The sequence below is a fragment of the Otolemur garnettii genome, unplaced genomic scaffold (assembly GCF_000181295.1).
Source record: "Otolemur garnettii isolate 467f Iridium unplaced genomic scaffold, OtoGar3 scaffold00001, whole genome shotgun sequence".
Taxonomy (NCBI): Eukaryota; Metazoa; Chordata; class Mammalia; order Primates; family Galagidae; genus Otolemur; species Otolemur garnettii.
The window spans coordinates 46,093,604-46,103,058 of record NW_003852396.1 but is presented as its reverse complement, the minus strand read 5'-3'; the positions used below and the strand labels follow the sequence as shown (position 1 = coordinate 46,103,058).

Sequence of the window (9,455 nt, the reverse complement as noted above, 5' to 3'; positions counted from 1 at the left end):
GTGCCGGGTGCCTGTGGTCCCAGCTACTTGGGAGGCTGAGGCAGGAGACTTGCTTGAGCCCAGGAGTTGGAGGTTGCTGTGAGCAGTGAGGCCATGGCACTCTACCCAAGGGGACAGCTTGAGACTCTGTCTCAAAAAACCAAACAAACAAAAAAAACTACCCAGGTGAAGACAGCAGCCAAGTAACAGCTTCCTTGCAACTGGGGCACAGTGAGTCCGGGGAGAGGAGACTTCATGCATCTCTGGCTGGTGGGATCTGCCCAGAAACATCCCTTTGGAGACACAGGGAGTCAGCGAGAAACTTCTGGACCCCATAAGGAGGACAAAAGCAGTGGAGAACCAGACTCATCGAAACCCTAGTCCAGAGGTACGGTAACTTAAAAAACAAGAGGAAATGAAAGGAAACTTAGGGCAAGGAAGCAGATAAATCACTGATGAGGAAGAACCAGCATAAAAATCCTGGCAACATGAAAAGCCAGTCCACAGCAACATCTCCAAGGGACTGTGATTCCACCTATAAAGAAATGTTAGAAATGACAGAAAGGGAATTTAGAATACAGATGATGAAAACAATGAAGGAAATGATGGAAACAATGGAGGAAACTGCTGATAAAGGGGAAAATAACCAAAAAGAAATTCAAAAACAGAATCAAATAAGAGAAGAACGATATGAAGAATATAGAAAGGATATAGCAGAGCTGAAGGAACTGAAGCAGTCAATTAAGGAACTTAAAGATGCAATAGAAAGTATCAACAACAGATTAGACCATGCAGAAGAAAGAATCTCAGAGGTAGAGGACAAAGCTCTTGAGATATCTCAAATAGTTAAAGAGGCAGAAAAGAAGAGAGAAAAAGCAGAACATTCACTGACCGAATTATGGGACTTTATGAAGCATTCAAACATACAAGTTATCCCAGAAGTGGAAGAATAATGCCCCAGGGGAATGCAAGCCATACTTAAGAATATCATAAATTAAAATTTCCCAAATATCACTTTAGATGCCTACATTCGAAAAACAGAAAGAGAGCACATAAACAAACTCACAAGCCATCTGATAGAATTGGAAAAAGAAGAACAATCTAAACCTAAACCCAGCAGAAGAAAAGAAATATCAAAAATTAAATCAGAGATCAATGAAATTGAAAACAAAAGAATCATTCAGAAAATTAATGAAACAAGGAGTTGGTTTCTTGAAAAAATAAGTAGAATAGATATACCTTTGGCCAGACCAACTAGAAATAAAAAAGTAAAATCTCTAGTAACCTCAATCAGAAATGATAAAGGGGAAATAACAGCTGATGCCAAAGATATATAAGAGATCATCTCTGAATACTACCAGAAACTCTATGCTCTGAAATTTGACAATATGAAGGAAATGGATCAATATTTGGAATCACACCCTCTCCCTAGACTTAGCCAGGAAGAAACAGAGCTCCTGAACAGGCCAATCTCAAGCACTGAGACTAAAGAAGCAATAAAAAATCTTCCAACAAAAAAAAGTCCTAGTCCAGATGGCTTCATGCCAGAATTCTATCAAACCTTCAAGGAAGAGCTTATTCCCATACTCTAGAAATTATTCCAAAAAATTGAAGATGAAGAAACCTTCCCCAACACATTCTATGAAGCAAACATCACCCTGATACCAAAATCAGGAAACGACTCAACTAAAAAGGAGAATTTCAGACCAGTTTCACTAATGAATATAGATGCAAAAATTATCAACAAAATTCTAGCCAATAGATTACAACTTATCATCAAAAAAATCATACATCATGATCAAGTAGGTTTCATCCCAGGGATGCAAGGCTGGTTTAATATACACAAGTCTATAAATGTTATTCACCATATCATCACAAGTAAAACCAAAGACTATATGATACTCTCAATAGATACAGAAAAAGCATTCGATAAAATCCAGCATCCTTTTCTAATTAGAACACTGACGAGTATAGGCATATGTGGCACATTTCTGAAACTGATTGAAGCTATCTATGACAATATTTTACTGAATGGAGTAAAACTGAAAGCTTTTCCTCTTAGAACTGGAACCAGACAAGGTTGTCCTCTGTCACCATTACTATTCAACATAGTGCTGGAAGTTCTAGCCAATACAATTACGCAAGACAAGGAAATAAAGGGCATCCAAATGGGAGCAGAGGAGGTTAAACTCTCCCTTTTTGCTGACGATATGATCTTATACTTAGAGAACCCCAAAGACTCAACCACAAGACTCCTGGAAGTCATCAAAAAATACAGTAATGTCTCAGGATATAAAATCAACGTCTACAAGTCAGTTGCCTTTGTATACACCAATAACAGCCAAGATGAGAGGCTAATTAAGGACACAACTCCCTTCACCATAGCTTCAAAGAAAATGAAATACCTAGGAATATACCTAACAAAGGAGGTGAAGGACCTCTATAAAGAAAATTATGAAATGCTAAGAAAGAAAATAGCAGAGGATATTAACAAATGGAAGAACATACCATGCTCGTGGCTAGGAAGAATCAACATTGTTAAAAATATCTATACTTTCCAAAGCAATCTACCTATTCAATCCCATCCCTATTAAAATACCAACATCATACTTTCAAGATTTGGAAAAAATGTTTCTGTGTTTTGTATGGAACCAATAAAAAACCCATATAGCTATAGCCATTCTTAGTAATAAAAACAAACCTGGGGGCATCACCATACCAGATTTTAGGCTGTACTCCAAAGCCATAGTGGCAAAGACAGCATGGTACTAGCACAAAAATAGAGACACAGACATTTGGAATTGAAAAGAAAACCAGGAAATGAAACTAACATCTTACAACCACCTAATTTTCAACAAACCAAACAAGAACATACCTTGGGGGAAAGACTCCCTATTCAATAAATGGTGCTGGGAGAACTGGATATCCACATGTAAAAGACTGAAACTGGACCCACACCTTTCTCCACTCACAAAAACTGATTCAAGATGGATAAAGGACTTAAATTTAGGACATGAAACAATAAAAATCCTCAAAGAAAGTATAGGAAATACACTGGAAGATATTGGCCTGGGGAAAGACTTCATGAAGAAGACTGTGGTGGCAATTGCAATAACAACAAAAATAAACAAATGGGATTGAAGTAAACTGAAAAGCTTCTGTACAGCTAAGGAAACAACAACCAAAGCAAATAGACAACCTACACAATGGGAAAAGATATTTGCATATTTTGAATCAGACAAAAGCTTGATAACTAGGATCTATAAAGAACTCAAATTAATACACATGAAAAAAGCCAACTATCCCATATACCAATGGGCAAGAGACATGAATAGAACCTTCTCTAAAGAAGACAGACGAATGACTAACAAACATATGAAAAAATGCTCATCATCCCTAATTATTAGAGAAATGCAAATCAAAACCACCCTGAGATACCATCTAACCCCAGAGAGAATGGCCCACATCACAAAATCTCAAAACGGCAGATACTGGCATGAATGTGGAGAGAAGGGAACACTTTGACACTATTGGTGGGACTGCAAATTAATACAACCTTTTTAGAAGGAAGTATGAAGAACACTCAAAGAACTCAAGCTAGACTTCGATTTGATCCTGCAATCCCATTACTGGGCATCTACCCAGAAGGAAAAAAATCCTTTTATCATAAGGACACTTGCACTAGATTGTTTATTGCAGCTCAATTTACAATCGCCAAAATATGGAAGCAGCCTAAATGCCCACCAATCCAGGAATAGATCATCAAGCTGTGGTATATGTACACCATGGAATACTATTCAGCCATTAAAAAAAGGAGACTTTACAGCCTTTGTATTAACCTGGATGGAAAGGAAACACATTATTCTTAGTAAAGTATCACAAGAATGGAGAAGCATGAATCCTATGTACTCAATTTTGGAATGAGGACAATTAATGACGCAGTGGAGGTAGGGGAAGGGGTGAGCAGAAAGAGGAAGGAGGGAAGGGTGGGGAAGGGAATAGCAGAGAGAGGGAAGGAGGGAGGGGGGTGGGGTCTTGGTGTGTGCCACACCTTTTGGGGGCAAGACATGATTGTAAGAGGGACCTTACCTAACAAATGCAATTGGTGAAACCTGGTTTCTTGCACCCTCACTGAATCCCCAACAATAAATTAAAAAAACAAAAATGTTTAAAACATTAAAGGACATGGTAAATATGTTGGGGGGGTTGTTATTTGGAGTTTTTTAAGTCTTTTTTTTTTTTTTTGAGATGGAGTCTTGGTCTATTTCCCAGAGTAGACTACAGTGGCATTGTCATAGCTCACTGCAGCCTCAAACTTCTAGGCTCAAGAGATCCTCCTATCTCAAAACTACAGACACAAAAAGGTGGTATTTTTTTGCAGAAATGGAGTATCACTATGTTGTCCAAGCTGGTCTCAAATTCCTGGCTACAATGTTCCTCTCGTTTCAGCCTCCCAGTTGGGATTACAGGCGTTAGTGACCATGTCCAGCTAGTAGATGTGTTGTAAAAAGGAAATAATCTATACATCACTACTCTAAGGAAACAGTCGGAAAGTAGTAGCACCAAGAACAGAAAGGGAAAACTTCAAAAGTGAAGCAAATCCAAATTACTTTAACATGGAAGGGTCAGAATGGACAGCAAAACAGGCAAAGCAACATAGTACCAAACAGACGCAGGATGGCACATGCTATCTATGTGTTTCCCACCCCATACACAGGGAATCTAAAGTGAGGAGAAGGATCTAATTAAATGACACATACTGTGATATCACTAAAAATGCATGTTTAACATGTCCACTGAGATAAAGGAGAAGGCGACGCAATTTTATTCTTTCACTCCCAACTTTCAAATCCCTTGGACAAGTCATAATTTTAAAATCATGTGGAAAATAAATCAGTATTCATTAAAAAATTCCATGGGCAAAAAATTAAAAATAAAAATTCCACAGAGTAGCAAATTATAAGAAGTTTGTAAAATAGGCTTGGCACCTGTAGCTCAGCAGCTAAGGAGCCAGCCACATACACCAGGGCTGGCAGGTTCGAACCCAGCCCAGGCCTGCCAAATAATAATGACAACTACAACAAAAAAAATATAGCTGGGTGTTCTGGCAGGTGCCTGTAGCCCCAGCTACTCGAGAGACTGAAACAAGAGAATTGCTTCAGCTCACGAGTTTGAGGTTGGTGAGCTGTGACGCCATGGCACTCTACCGTGGACAACATAGTGATACTGTCTCAAAAAAAAAAAAGTTTGTAAAATAAATATTTTAACACTTTGAGATGTATATTCATAGATCCAGAAAGGCCTAGGAAATATTAGCACAGCAGAAGTCAAATGTACTACTTGCAATAGATTATAAACAGTGAGACTCTGTCTCAAAAAAGGGGGGGGGGGCAGAGAGGTGACTAATTCACAGCTAACTGGTCATCTAAAAAATAAATTAAAAAGTGGATAGGAAAAGACAGGAGTCCTCCTAATGATAAAGTGTTTAAAAAAATCAAGGAAAGATCTGATTTCCTTCGTATCTCTCACTTTGAAAGCAGAGTGTCATTACAGTCTTCTCATTACCCACAAGAAAGGAAAAAGTAAATTTTGTATTCAAAAACAGATGAATGGCTCGGCGCCTATAGCTCAACCTGCTAAGGCGCCAGCCACGTACACCTAAGGTGGCGGGTTTGAATCTCCAGCCCGGACCCGCCAAACAACAATGACGGCTGCAACCAAAAAATAGCCGGGCGTTGTGGCGGGCGCCTGTAGTCCCAGCTACTTGGGAGGCGGAGGCAGGAGACTCGCTTGAGCCCAGGAGTTGGAGGTTGCTGTGAGCTGTAATGCCACGGCACTCTACCCAGGGTGACAGCTTGAGGCTCTGTCTCAAAAAAAAAAAAAAACAGATGAATGCCAGGCATGGTGGCTTACGCCTGTAATCCTAGCGCTCTGAGAGGCTGAGGTGGGTGGAATGACTGAGCTCATGAGTTGAAGACCAGCCTGAGAAAGATAGAGACCCCATCTCTACTAAAAATAGAAAAACTAGCCAGGTGTCCTGGCAGGCGCCTGTAGTCCCAGCCAGTCGAGAGGCTGAAGCAAGAGGATGGTTTGAACCCAAGAGTTTGAGGTTGCTGTGAGCTAAGATGACACAACAGCACTTTACCCAGGGCAACAAAGTGATACTCCATCTCAAAAAAAAAAAGCAGATGAATTTTAAAAGCATTAAATTGAGGTACCAGTGATTAAAGGTAAAGGTGAATTTCTCTAGCAATTTCTTCAGCAGATAAAAATCTTGCATGAAGATGATAAAACTCATCCATCAACTCTGACTCTTTCTTCTTGATTGTGCTACACAGCTATAAACAAAGATTCATTTGGTGGGGGGGGGTAGGAGAGTCTCACTTTGTTATCCTCAGTAGAGTGCTGTGGTATCACAGCTCACAGCAACCTCCAGCTCTTGGGCTTAGGTGATTCTCTTACCTTAGCCTCCCAAGTGGCTGGGACTACAGGCACCAAAGATTCAGATGTACCCACTAACCAGAACTGGGATTGCCAAAATTTCACTCTAAGGAAAACAGATTTTAATTAACTAGACTACCTTAAAAATCACTTTGTCACTATTAAAGTTTTCTTTATATTTTCTTCATGTGAGAGACAGGTTTGCATTTAGGCTTATAGTAATAAAAATCTGTTCAATCAACAGATAAATAATAATGCTATTTTTAAGCAACTTAGCTTAAAAAATACATAGCCATCTCTCAGAAAATTTTTCACTACTATTTCCAAAATGTAGAGGCCCTTAGTGAGAGTTAAATATTCTAAAGAACTATTACTTTTTAAAATCTAATTTTAATTAAATATACAGTTTGAGCATTTCAAATCTGAAAATCTGAAACCTGAAATTCTCCAAAATCTGAAAACTTTTTTTTCTTCTTTTAAGCAGTGTTTAATGAAAGTTGCATTTAAGATTTATTCCTGTATCTTCTCAATTGTTTCTTCCCTGTACTTGCCCTTTTCCTTTCCTACTTGGCAAGATTTGGCTTTTCGTTCAAGGATCTTTTTGCGGTCTTTGTCCACTTTAAGCCCCGTAATAACCACCTTGTTGTGCCATTAGCCTTTTCCCACTGCACCCGCTCAATGTAGATGACATATTTCTTCCTGTAAACCTGGACTACTTTACCAATCTGCTGACCTTTATGATGCCCCCGGACAACCTGAACTTCATCATCCTTCTGGATGGGCACAGATTGAACATTGTACTTCTGTCTCAGCTCTTTGGAAAGAGGGGAAGACATAATCTTCCTGTGAATGTGGAAAGGCGCATTGAAATGTCTTTTACGGTTCTCGCTTCGGTCCGAAGTCACAAAGGGATTGAACTTCATTTTGGCTTAGGAGACCACTGTCTAGGAAATAACACTGCCTGACTTGACTCTATATCTTCACATGATCCCTCCCATTAGCTCTCGTTTCTGAGTCCCCAAATCCCCTAACCCTCCATCCCTCCACTTCACAGCAGCCCTGCTGCCTCTCAGGTGATAGGCACAAAAGGGAAGAGCCAAAATCTGAAAACTTTTGAGCACCAACATGATATTCGAAGGAAATGCTCACAGGAGCATTTCAGATTTTGGATTTTCAGACTTGGAACGCTCAACCAGTAAAAGTATAATGCAAATATTCCAGGATCTGAGAAATTCTGAAATCCAGAACACTCTGATCCCAAGAATTTTGGACAAGGGATACTTAACTTGTACTTCAGTATATTATAAAATTTACATGCTTCATGAAAATTCACATGTGAAACAAAAAAAGATTACTAATATATACAACTAACTCATCTATAACTATGTTTTGATTTACACAGAGTATTTAATAATTAAAGAAATATGAATGATATAAAACAAAACCAAAACTTTCTAACAGAGTTGAAAAGACTATTTATTATTGGGCGGCACCGGTGGTTCAGTAAATAGGGCGCCAGCCCCATATACCGAGGGTGGTGGGTTCAAACCTGGCCCCAGCCAAACTGCACAAAAAAATAGCCAGGTATTGTGGTGGACACCTATAGTCTCAGCCACTCGGGAGGCTGAGGCAAGACAATCGCTTAAGCCCAAGAGCTGGAGGTTGCTATGAGCTGTGACACCATGGCACTCTACTGAGGGCAACAAAGTGAGACTGTCTCTAAAAAAAAAAAAAGAATATTTATTATTTGTAACTTTCTCAGAAATAACATTCACTCATAGAGGCCCAGCACTCACAAAAACTGAAATTTTTTAAATGAGTAAGTAATTTTAGGCTCATAATTATTTTCTGAATAATAAAAATTATAACAATTTGCTGGAAAGTGTGAGCTATTTCTAAATTAATATTCATCCCTTATTTGCTCATGCCAAAAAAGCATTTCAAGAAATTGCTCGTAGCCAGATACAGTAGCTCACACCTATGATCCTAGCACTAAGGATGGCCGACACAGAAGAATGACTTGAGTTCAGGAGTTTGAGACCTGAGCCTGAGCAAGAGCCAGACCCCACCTCTACTAAAAATAGAAAAGTCAGCGAGGCCTTATGGCAAGTGCCTATAGGCACAGCTATTCAGGAAACCAAGGCAGGAACATCTTTTGACCCCAGGAGTTTGAAGGGTTGAGGTTGCTGTGAGCTAAACTGATGCCCTGGCACTCACTCTAGCCTAAGCCAACAGAATGAGACTCTGTCTCAAAAAAAGAAAAAAAGAAATTGCTCGTAAGATCCTCTTCAATTACTTTTTTTTTTTTTGAGACAGAGCCTCAAGCTGTGCCCCTGGGTAGAGTGCCATGACATCACAGCTCACAGCAATCTCCAACTCCTAGACTCAAGCAAGTCTCCTGCCTCAGCCTCCCAAGTAGCTGGGACCACAGGCGCCCGCCACAATGCCCGGCTATTTTTTTTTTTTTTTGGTTGCAGCCGTCATTGTTGTTTGCTGGGCCTGGGCTGGATTCAAACCCGCCACCTTAAGTGTATGTGGCTGGTGCCTTAGCCACTTGAGCCACAGGCGCCGAGCCTCAATTACTTTTTGATTTAACCACAGTTCACCATCAAAAAATGTTTAAAACCCCCCCCAAAATGTTTATCTCACCATTTTTGGTCACAGATAGAAATCATCAACAAAAGGATATTCCAAACAATGTTTCCACATTGCCTACAATTTAAACAATAGAAACCACTCTCTCTCTTAAAAAAAAAAAAACAGCACTATTACTATGTTGAATGGTTTTTATGAGTTCTTAAAAGATGTATATAAAGAGCATTTTTCTAAATTGCCATATTTAATTTTTGGGTCCATGATTTAAGAAAAGAAAATCTCAAGTATGTTTGGAGAATATGCAATGATTATTTAAAAATTGTAGGCTTGGCGCCTGTGGCCCAAGTGGCTAAGGCGCCAGCCACATACACCTAAGGTGGCGGGTCTGAATCTAGCCTGGGCCCACCAAACAACAATGATGGCTGCAACCAAAAAATGGC

General features: G+C 39.5%; 1 pseudogene; it reads right to left on the bottom strand.

Annotated features, from left to right (window-relative positions):
• Positions 1-6,907: 6,907 nt before the first annotated feature.
• LOC100966919 lies at positions 6,908-7,399 on the bottom strand (annotated as a pseudogene).
• Between the last annotated feature and the right edge of the window lie 2,056 nt (positions 7,400-9,455).